Source organism: Trachymyrmex septentrionalis, unplaced genomic scaffold, assembly GCF_001594115.1.
Source record: "Trachymyrmex septentrionalis isolate Tsep2-gDNA-1 unplaced genomic scaffold, Tsep1.0 scaffold679, whole genome shotgun sequence".
NCBI lineage: Eukaryota > Metazoa > Arthropoda > Insecta > Hymenoptera > Formicidae > Trachymyrmex > Trachymyrmex septentrionalis.
This window is the reverse complement of record NW_017305861.1, coordinates 1,958-14,752: the sequence shown is the minus strand read 5'-3', so window position 1 is coordinate 14,752 and position 12,795 is coordinate 1,958. Positions and strand designations below refer to the sequence as shown.

Here is a 12,795-nt window from a genome sequence, read left to right as displayed (position 1 = left end):
TCCGTAAAATTGACGTTTTTAACCTATAATTCAATTGACAGTTTGTACCCAAGCCAACTAGTTATGTTTGGATAGTATTGTAAAAGAAGTTATTTTGTAAGAAAATGGAAATTTCGCGTGAAAATTTTCGGCAATGATTTTTTACGATTATACAAATGTAATCTAACTTCGAAACAATGCATCGATTGACTTCATTTAGCTTTTGAGGATGAAGCACCATCCAATAGGACTGTTTATAATTGGTTTGCCGAATTCCAGCGTGGACGTACCTTTCTTAGTGATGAACTTCGTGAAAGTCGTCCATCCACGTCTGTTGTTGCTAATGTTGATGTTGTGCGTGAAATGATTGAGCGAGACCGACATATAACATACCGCGAGATTCAGGCATCCTTAAGCATTGACATGAAAGCAATACATACGATTTTGCATGATCACGTGGGCGTACGGAAACTTTGTAGTCGTTGGATCCCACACAATTTGACCGAAGCTCAAAAATAGGCTCATGTTAAATGGAGGAAAGAAATTCAACCGAGGTCGGTCAAATTTGGTCTACACATCGTTACTGGGGACAAAACATGGATCTATTCGTATAAGCCCGAAAGTAAACAACAATCCACTGTTTGGATATTTCAAAATGAATCGAAACCAACAAAAGTTGTTCGTTCACGCAGTGCTGCCAAGCAAATGATTGCTTGTTTCTTCGGTTATACCGGACATGTGACAACCGTGGCTTTAGAGGATCGAAGGACTGTAAATACTGATTGGTATACAACAATTTGTTTGCCAGAAGTCATAAATGAATTGCGTAGAACAAACCGAAATCGTCGCATCATCCTTCATCATGACAACGCCAGCTGTCACACAGCACGTCAAACCATTGATTTTTTATTCAATAATAATGTCGAATTGATGATTCATTATCCGTCTTCACCTGATTTATCACCTAATGACTTCTTTTTGTTCCCAAACATTAAAAATAAGATGCATGGTGAGCGATTTGAGTCGCCTGAAGCAGCTATTGAAACATTTCGTACATTGATTTCTGAGGCTACAGCCTTAGAATGGAAAAAATGTTCCGAAAATTGGTTCGAGCGTATGCAAAAATGTATCGATCTTAAAGGCGAATACTTCGAAAAATAATAAAGCCATTTACCGAATTTTACATATTTTTTTTCATATTGTTTGCAGAAACTTTTCCAGCAGCCTACGTATCATGTATATATACGTTTCAACGTATCACCAAAATTAAGATCATTCAATAGAAAGTTACTAGTTAGTACTCGTATTAAATACACAATGTAAACTATGCAATAATTAAAAGTGGTAAAATTGTGGCTTAGATAGAAAGGTTTCATTTACATTCAAATGTCACAGTAGTGTCTCGGCGTTAAGACAAGCAAAGCGTCACTGCTCTGCTCCTTTACGCGAGTCGGAGAGTTGCGATAGATCCGGAGACATGGTTCTCAGTAATAGCTGAACTGATAAAGTTCTATATACACTCAATTAATGGTTACCGTTCGGATTCTATAATTAAAGTAAATAATGAAAGTGCTTTTATGTTTTTTCTACGAGCGGAAATATTGCGATGCAAATCTCTGAATTTCTGAATTTTATCATTATTTTAAGAAATAAATATCGCCATTATTATCATTAACGAGCAGAATGTATGGCTGCAGCGTCTGGTGTTAGATGGTGCTAGATGCGTTGATCGTATACCTGCACGTTTCAGTTATCCCGAAGACGAGATCTACAATAGATTTTTAAGCCTTAAGCCATAAGGAATGGACGAATCACAATCACTTATTCTCTTCACATTCGACTGTAGTTGATCAATTTCTTATGGCTTAAAGTTTAAAATACCTATTGTAGATCCGAACTTATGACGTTTAGAGGTTCGCGGCAGTGTACGCGGCACGGGGTGCTTGCCAGGCACTTCCCACTCGCCGCGCACCAAGCATGGACTAAGGCCGGTATTCACAGTCGATTCTTATTTCAATACCATCTTAAGTAATATCTTAAGAGGCTAATGTGGTCCTCTGGTTCTCTGATTGGTTTGTGACATCTTAAGACTGAACTTAAGATGGTCTTAAATATAAGAACTGACTATAAATACCGACCTAAGTTTTCACCGAGGATTCGAATCGATTCAGAGTCGAGTTGCGCGTGAGCGTTCTTATGATAGAAACACCTTAAACCCTACCCAATAAAATTTTAAGGTAGTTCAATTGAGATTTGGTGGAACGATAAAAATCGAGGTTTCTCGTAATAATGTTGCCAACATCTGAATCCAAATCGTGATATGCAGTTGTGCTTATCAAACGTGATAAAGTATGTTGTGTATTTTCGCATGAGTATTTTAGTACAATAATGGACAAAAATGAAGAAAAAAAGGCCACTTGGTAATGAAACAACATTTTAGAGAGCTAACTTTCTATAATTGGGTTGTATTCCGAAAGCTGTGTCGAAATGATCTTTTTAGTTACTAAGTAGCGCTGTAACTAATAACATAGGCCTAGTTTCCACCGAGGATTCGAACCGGATCAGAATGCAAAAACCAACCAACTACAGTCGAGCATTCTCCTGTTGCAGACAAATGACAGGAAATGCTCGACTGTAATTAGTTGATTCTTGCATTGTGACCCGGTTCGAACTCTCAATGGAAACTAGGCCATAAAATTTGTTCTGTAAGTGATCAACTGACCGTGATTTCCATTTACATTGACTTGTTCAGCAGAGATGTTATTTTTTACTTTTATTGCAATATAGTTAAATATTTCTCATTATACATATTTATTAAAATTTTAACAATATGGAGCGAATATTGAACCAATGAGAATAAATTTAATTAAATAAAGGAATATTATATTCGGTTATGCGATATGCAGAATTATAAAATATAAGTATATAATGATAAAGATGATTTGTAATACTGATTATCATTTTTTATGTTGATACAATTAATAATTAACTTATATATACAAAGTGTTTCAAAATATTAAGGATAAACTTTAAGAGATAAGAGATCTCAATAAAACAATCAATTTTGGTATTTATAAACTTATATCTTTACCCTCTTTCCGATATATTTTTAAACAACTATGTTCAATATTGAGAAAATTATTCAAATATTACAATATTAGAGCTATTTGAATCATGCTAGATGTTATCTATAAACTTTATATTGGGGACAACCTTGGGTTATCCGGAAAGGTCCGTGCGGAAAATACGCACGAACTTTCCGGACGACCCAATATATAAGACAGTAAATAAGTTAATGATTATAATTTTAACGTTTCGACCTTTAATGATCATCTTCAATGATACATATTAACAAAGAAATTGAACCATGAACTCATTAAATTAAATATTAAAAATAGCCAAATAATTCCATTTTGTATGTACGACCTCATGATTATATCATAGCAGATCTATGTTCTTGAAATTGTTATGATGACTAATGACAATTGAAGAGACGATCATGTAATTTACATAACAGATCAACTAACTCAAGGATTTAGTAATACATTGACTTATTTTAATAAAAATATTTATGAAATACCATAGTTTAACGAACCATATATTTTTGAAATAGAAGATCTGTATATAATTGGAACTGGTAATTTTGTAAATGCATTTTATTTTGAATTATGTTTACATACAAAGAGAAATTACTGCGCACTCAGCTATTTTTAATGGAATTTTTAATTTAATTAGTCCATAGTTCAATTTCTTTGTTAATATGTATATATCATTAAAGATGATCATATTAAAGGTTCAAACTAGAGACGTAAAAAAATGGTATTTTTTACTTTGGAGAAAAATATCAAGTAAAAAAAACTAGTTTTTTATTGTAAATAACGGACTAAATTATATAAAATTCATGACATATAATTATTTGAACAACAGATATTTTATATTTAAAAACTAAATAAGTGACATTATTAATACAGATAATACTTTATAAACATAACAGGCACTATTTTGTTGCATATTGTTATAATTGTACTCTATATTTTATTATTTTGTATTATATGTATATTTTTAATATTTTGAGACAATATCCTAATATAATTCAAGAGTAATTAAAAATTCAATGAACGTTGTTCCACTAATTTAAATTTAGAATATATAAAATTACAATCACAGTATACAATATAAATTAATTCCTAAAGATTCCTTAATAATACAAAATGGTTGGATATAACAGGGGAATAGGAGTCAAGCATGGTAATTCTTGTGCAAACCAATACGGTTAACGAATCAACTTTATTAATAATTAATCCGCTTACATGTTTCGGCTCACTTTTGAGTCATTCTCGGAAACAATATGATGTTATACTTACAAAAAAATTTTTTTACAAACTAATTTTAGTGAGCCACCTCCACCTATTAATGGAAACTATAATGTAAAATTCGGTTATAACCAAAGATCCGAACCGAAAGTTATTATATTAAATGATTACGGTCACGGTCAGAGATTGTATCTAATTTTCGGTTCCGATTTCGATCCTTTTACCGATAACGGTTTCGGTCTTTTTCGGTTCCGGATCGAAAAAGTCCGAAATCCAAGGTTTTGATTCTTTTATCGATAATGGTGACCATTTGGATTTAAGTTTTTTTTTGGTTACGGTATATGATTATGTATTGTAGAGAAAAGTAATACAAGCATAAATTGCATATTTAAGGAAATTTATGTTTATTTTAAGACAATATTGAATTGGAGACATGTGAGCACTAAGCAGTATAAGGCCCGTTTCTACCAATACTGTTTAACTTTAATCTGGGTTCAACTAACTCTTTATCTTTTTCTAGTTTTAAGAATTAGAAAAAGATAAAGAGTAAGGATCTTAGCAGAAAGGTTGACTTTTAATCTTAAGACAGTATTTTATGATTAAGATTCAGTTCCACAATTTACTCTTAACCGTTGGTTCAACTTATTCCTCATTTCTTTTCAATTCTAGAATTGGAAAGAAATAAAGAATAAGTTAAACCTCGTCTTAAGTCTCATGTCTTTAATAACGCATAAGAACTGTCTTAATATTATAAGTCAGCCTTCTGTTAAGGCTCTAAGTTAAGAATAAGCATTCTAACTCTAAACTAGTGTAAAGTAAACAATTCTTTCTTTGCTTCTTTCACTTTTATTATCTTCTGCAACATTATCTACGTCGACTATATCAGCAATTTGTAGCGTCGCCAATGGTCATTTACAACTTTTTGATAATTTTCTTTAAAATAACATATTATTCTTACGTAAATTATCATAATCAAGTAAGGAAATAAGAAAATAACACTCTGTGAACACTCTGTAATATTGCTACTGAAAATCCTTTTCCCTTTAAGATTCTCCTGTAGTGGCAGTGGCAACATTGGAACGTTATAAATTTGAAATGACGTCAAAATTTCTCTCATAACATTTATAAATAAAAAGAATTTAAATAACCAAATAATGAGATTGCTTTAAAACACTTGTAAAAATGGGTGAAGACTATCCTTACTTGGTTGGTTTGTGAAATACATTAAACTCTAATTTACAATTCGAATTAATGAAAGCTATGGGCTCTCCGTAGTCACTCATCATTGCAGATTTAGTAATGGAAGATCTGGAGAGGGAAGCATTAGAGAGATTTAGTCACGAAGTGCCTTTTTACTATAAATATGTTGATGATATTGTGACGGCGGTTCCAAATCATCTTATTAATGAATTTCTCAGTAGTTTTAATTCATTGCATCCGAGAATACAATTTACCTTGGAGGTTGAAGGTAAAAGATTAAATTTTCTCGATGTCACGATCATTAATTCGTATCGTAAATTAGAATTTAATGTATTTCACAAAGCAATCTTCTCAGAATAGCTATCTTAACTTCCTATTTCTCCAACCTCTTTCTCAAAGAAGTGTTTTGATGATGGTGAACAGAACATTATTATTATCACACTCCAAATATCATAAGGACAACTTAAATTTCATAATTAAAACGTTTTTAGACAATAACCATTCCATCAGCTTTATTTTTAAAACAATTAACTATCGTTAATATAACTTAGATCTTTATTTAAACAAAAAACTTTGAAATAATCAGATAAAAAGAAAGATATTAAAATAGATAAAGAAAAAACGTCATGGTTTACTTTACCATTTGTTTATGAAAAGTATAAGAACATCACTAAAAATCTTGATATCAGGTTATCTTTCTTCAGTCTTAATAAACTTGATTATTAGGCTCAAAAAGATTCGATTGAACATAATTCAAAGAGAAATGTACTATAGTATACAAGATAAATTGTAAAAATTGCAACGCATCCTACGTAGGACAGAAGACTTGGAGGAAGTTGAATGCTAGGATTAAGGGCACTGTAATAACATTAACAAAAGAATTGGAAATTTGTCAGTTATCTCGGAACACAGATTACAAGTTCAAACATGAATTTGATTTTGATAACACCAAAATATTAGATAATGAAAGATATTTGGGGAAAAGATTAATGTCGGAAATGCTCAAGCTACAAGATAATGATTTAAATACAAAATAACATTGAATTTTTATATAGTTATTTAAGTGTTACGTCCTATAGATGTTACGATTCTTTTCTTTCGAAAGAGTTGGCTCCACGTCGTGATTAAGGGCGGCGCCTATGAGATTCGAGTGGAGCCCGCTGATAACGGTCTAACGGATCTAAAAAGAGGGACCGAACGGTCCCTCCGCGAAAGTCATAAAACGCCAATCAATCAGGAAGGAATAACAACTTTAATGCGGGCCCGAAAAAGTGACAAGATTGCATAAATGTATCGAAGTCACGCGATAATAAAATCCAAGCCTTGTCGTCAGACTGACCAACAATTTCATTTTAGAAAAACAGGCACGTCGCGTTTAAAAAATCGTAAAACGCATGGATAACTTTCCACGGTAACATTATCTGAAGTCGGACTCGCGACTGACAATGGTTGCCCTGCAAGTAAAACAAGTAGCTGTGGACGGTAACCGCCTGTTTACCTAACCACATTTTCCGCGAGAATAACAAATTCGTCATCCGTCTGGAGCAATCTTGTCTTTTAGAGAAAAACATAAATCATTTCTTTTCTTCTCGAAACCCCTTTAATGATGCACTTTAGATTAACAACGATAGGACGCTATAAAAATCATAAATCTCGCGAGACATTGCAACTAACTATTGCATTCTAGACAAAAGGCACTACGCCCTTTTTTCGGGATATAAATAGAGATCCCGCGGAAGCGCAGAGTGTCAGTGCACTCAGAGTAGTCGGTATAGTCAGTTAGTGTACTCAGAATAGTCAGTATAGTTGATCCGCGTCAGTTTCAAGAAAGTCAGTCCGTGTCGCGCCAGTTCGCAGTACCTTTTCCGACTTTATTGGTCGCGCATCTCCGTACCCTTGGGTCATCCGGCCACTAATCACTGGACCACCTTCTTGGCGCTCTTTGCGTTGACAGCGGGCCTGCTAGTCGAGTAACGTCAGTCCGGGATCCCGTGGATCAAAAAATAAGTCGTTTGTTATTCCTTCCGAGCGTAGACGCGCCTTCCCCGTAACACACATACACACTTATATACATACTCGTATATATGTATAAGTGTGTGTGTGTGTGCGTGTGCGTGTGCGTGTGCGTGTGCGTGCGCGTGGGCGTGCGCGTGCGCGTGCGTGCGTGCGTGCGTGCGTGCGTGCGTGCGTGTGTGTGTGTGTGTGTGTGTGTGTGTGCGTGCGTGTGTACTCAACATATAATTATTTTTAACTCTTCGGTTATAGTGCGCGTCCGTAACGCTAAAAAACCTCAGGGGCGAACCCCTTATGGCCGAAGCAATAGGCGGGGCCGATCACCTCCAAGTGAATCGACCGACGACTATATGGATATCTCATACTCACCGGTCAGCGACCGATCGGAGCTAAGCTCCCCTTCCGTTTTCGATCCCACTATCAGGGAAATCCTGAATTATTCCCCTCCTCCCCTCGAGGAGCGATTCCCTCCCCCTCCTATTCTCGAGGACCAAATTTCTTTCCCTCCTTTCCTTGAAGAGCAATACCCTCCCTCTCCTCCGCTTCCGCCTCCGCCTTTCCAACCGGATCCCGCGTCGACTGGGATCGGCTATTCTGTCTTTACTTCTCTCCTACCAACGAGGGAGATAGACTGGTAAATCTATGAAACTCCACTCCTTATACAGTCCAATACAAGTCCAATACTTGTCCCAATGTGCTCCTGCACCACCTTCCTCGCCATCAATCCCCCCCAGTAATCCTATTCTTCTTTTCTTCTGTCTCTCCTCACACACACACACACGCACACGCACACGCACACGCATACGCACACGCACACGCATACGCACACGCACACGCATACGCACACGCGCACGAGCATGCGCGCGCGCGCGCGCGTACACATACACACACACACACAGACACCTTGTAAACACATGTATAACAATGATACTTTTATTTTTTGATATTTATTATGACTATCTCTGTATATATATCTAAGCTCGATTCAAATAAATGTAAGCTAATTATAAATTAAAAATCGCTGGCTTTCCACCTTTTTTTATGTTACCCCTCGCTTCATTCATCCCTCTAATTCTTATAGAAGATTGCACGAGGTCTAGTCCGGGGTCAAAAAGATTAAGTTCCTTGACCTAAAAAGTAGGACCGACGTTTGCACTGTCCCTCAGAAACAGGTGTCATAGCGTCCTTTCGAGACGTTGACCCGCATTCCGGGATCGAAAAGGTGCGTACGACTCACAGGTGTTCGCTTCTCCGCGTATACCTGTGAAATTGAGTCTAGCCGTCCTTCCACACCCTCTCCATTTTCCCTTCTTATTTCATTAACCTAAGACATAACATAAGCATTCTTAACAAGTTTTGAAATCACATTAGTTTTATTAATAAGGTTTTTATGAAAAAATAGAGTATGTCGACTTTAATTTTAGTTTCTTGATAAATTAATTATGATTTGTCAAAAACACAGTATATCATTATAATTTTTTAATCTATGACTTTTGAATATGTACATAATATACAAGGTGCGTCCCAAAATTTTCCGAACTTTTGAAATAAAACAACAACGGTTTACTTTTTTTTTCAAATTCAAATTTGTTTATTCAAAGTAGTCCCCATCGGACTCAATACAACGTTTGGCACGATCTAAAAGCATTTCGAATGAGTGTTTTATGTCGTTCAAAGGTATGTCCTTCAGAATAGTGATACAAGCCCTTTGGATGTCCCCTACGTCCACATACCGCTTTCTTTTCATGGACAAATGCATTTTGCCGAATAGGTAGAAGTCACAAGGTGCCATATCAGGTGAATACGGGGAATGGTTGATTGTTAAAATGTCATTTTTAGTCAAAAAATCAGTGACAAGTGTCGAACGGTGAGATGGCGCATTATCGTGTAACAAGCGCCAACTTCCTTCTTCGCGATATTCTGGCCGAATACGACGAATGCGGTGCACCAAACGCTTCAAAACGCTTACATAGAATACAGCATTAACTGTTTGGCCTGCTGGAACGAATTCTTTGTGCACAATACCCTTGGAATCATAAAAACAAATGAGCATTGTCTTCACTTTTGACTTCTCAAAACGCGATTTTTTGGGTTTTGGGTCGTTTCGCGCCTTCCATTCCGCGCTTTGACGCTTGGTTTCTGGATCGTATTGAAAACACCACGTCTCGTCACCAGTAACAATGCTATAAAGGAAGTTTTGGTCCTTTTTGGCTTCCTTAATAATGTCCTTTGAATGTTGAATTCGAAGCATTTTTTGGTCGTCAGTCAACTTGTGTGGAACAAATCGTGCACAGACTTTTTGTAGGCCCAAATGTTCGGTCAAAATGCGATAAATCGTTGATTTGGGGATGTTCAATTCCATTTCCATGTATCTCACTGAAGATTTTGGCTCATGCTTGATGAAATTACGCACAACTTCGATGGAATTTTCGTTAATTGTCGATTTTGGGCGACCTGTATGTGCGTCGTCATTTATGTCCTCACGACCGTTCTTGAATCGCGTATACCACTCATAAACACTGGTACGGGCTACACAATTATCACCATAAACTTGTTTCATCAAATTATGGGTTTCGGTAAATGTTTTACCAAGTTTAAAAGAAAACTTAATATTGGCTCTTTGTTCGAAGTTCATTCTCGTACCGATGTATACAACATACTGACACTTGAGACGCCATAACTTCGTTTCCACTGAACCAAATGTCATGAAATTTTCACTGGAAGTCAGGTAGGGATGTACCTTTCAAACGCGCAATCGAACACACAGATGGCGCCACCCGACCTATCCCTATTGAAAAAGTTCGGAAAATTTTGGGACGCACCTTGTAGACTACCATATGTGTGACTATCTTTATAATGTGTATTCAAGACTCAAGTGTCTTAAATGTTTATTTTATTTTATGACTTTCCTTCACATTTAACATAATGTTTTCAATGCTCATTTTTGAACAAACGTTGTTTGACATCAAAGTCCACGTTCACGGTATCGAATGTTTTTGCTTAATTCAAATTCTGACATTATTATAATGTTTAGTGTGCAGTCAAGAAGTGCAGTAGGTAAGTCTTTTCAAGATTTTTTTCCTCTCCACCACTGTCTTGTGCTAATTCTTTTTGATCCTATAACAATCATTTGTCCGTACAACTTTCTGAGTTGTTACGATCTTATTTAAATTTGGAATTGAGATGCTCTACTTGCTGCACTCTTTGATTTAATATATCACATGATGTACAACCAACATCATATGTAATTACTTCATCGTTGAAGATGGCTCGAATGGAGCTGAAATGTTCGATCGATATTGTATGTAAGAATTGAAATATTATATTATCGTGAAGATTAAACGCACCGAATGCGCTGTTATTGCTCTCAATCGTCCGGATATTTCTGATTGATGATTGTTTTATTTTCTAAAAAGTCATTTTGTTAATTAATTTGTTTTATCTTTTATTAATTTTAATAAATTTTAGATTATTATTAGAGTTCGTTTTTATAGTTTTCGTTAATAGGTGGAGGTGACTTACTGAAATTAGTTTGTAAAAAAATTTTTTATAGTTACAACATTGTATTGTCTCTAAGGATGGCTAAAAAATGAGCTGATGTAAGTGGATTAATTATTAATAAAATTGTTTTGTTAACCGTATTGATTTGACAATAAGAATTACCGTACTTGACTTCTATTGCCCTGTTATATGCAATCATTTTGCACAGTATACAACGAAAACGGTGTTGATTAGTTCACTATTATTAGTAAACCATTATTTGTATTAATAACAATATGGAATATTTATTTAACTTTTACAATTAAAGTACAGTACAAAATATCATTTAAATGATAGTGAAAGATAAGATACATTTATGGTCACCGGCATTATAATTTTATTAATAACTAATAAATCAAGAAATTAATACCGTTAATTTCTTACTTTTAATCACTTAAATTTTAAGACACGCGATTTTCATAAATGCCGACTATCTTTAATAGTATCTCGTCGGTGAATATGGGACGTATGAATACCGCTCATGTTTAACGTTTCATAATTGGTGGTTTTCTCCGTATGAGTTCATAAAAAGGGGAGAGATTTAGAAAGAAATACTGTCCAACTGCACACACCATGTTATCCCTTCCACCGTGTAACTTGGAACAACTTAGAATCTCTATAACAGAATCTAGACACTGCATTCGCGCACATACCCGTCCACCATTAACAGTCAAAACCGGAAATGTATCGCCGCGCAATTCAAATGACTGCTTACTCTTATACGCGACTATAGAGTCGAATTATATAAATGATCCAAGAAGAAAGAGAGAATAGAATAGAATTATACAAACAAGAAAAAATATGTCTGACAGTGTGTCAATAAGTTTTGCAATCATCTATATAATGAATCTGTATAATGTATATATTAATCTGTACTGCTGTTGCGGGATTCTCTAAACATTTTATCGATAGTTATTGCTATCAATAATTAACTAGTGACAGCCAATGAGAGTCACGCTTTCTTTCAGGATTATTCTGCCATTGGCTGTCGCTAGTTAACAATAGCGTCAATCATCGATAAGACGCTCAGAGAATCCCACTACTGGTATGTCTATTTTGGCAGAAGAGAGTTTGATGCTTTGACCTGAAATTAAAAGAACTGTTATGAAATAAAGTCGGAAGTATATTAAGTTTACCCATGCAATTAATATAATGGCATAAACAATTAAACAAACTTTATATTAATACATTACTTTATATTAATACTGTGTTAAAACTATTATTAATACATTAATACTGAAGTACTTTGCAGTAATAGTTTATCACAGTTTTATATATAAATTGAATAGTTCATCACAGTTCTGCAGAAATTGCATTGAATGCGTTATCATGCATTTTAGGTTCATTTTTAAAAGAATTTCTAAACTAGCATACTAGCAAAAAAAATGAAATAAAAGAATTAAAGAGAATATGTACTTACTTTATTCTAACTTATCGCTCTAATATTTTTAAAGTATTTAAAGAAAACAGATTTTTCATTAAAGATTTAAAGCATTTTAAAGCTACGAGGACAAATCAATAAGTTCTTAGAAACTCTGTCAGAGGACACTCGCAATGTTATGTCAGATTACTTTTTGACAAGTAGCATCTTTCAGCTGATTACTGTCAAATTTTGAACGGAATTCATCGCGTGGTTTCATTTCTGTAAATGATTAAAGCGAACAACCTTTGTATTTTTTGCAAAATGGAAAAAAACGAGTTTCGTGCAGTGATCAAACATCTACATATGAAAAGTTTAACACCGAAAGAA

At 34.8% G+C, this 12,795-nt stretch overlaps 1 pseudogene; it reads left to right on the top strand.

Moving 5' to 3' along the window:
* The first annotated feature begins 104 nt into the window (after nt 1-104).
* On the top strand, nt 105-6,529 carry LOC108753261 (annotated as a pseudogene).
* Nucleotides 6,530-12,795: the final 6,266 nt, after the last annotated feature.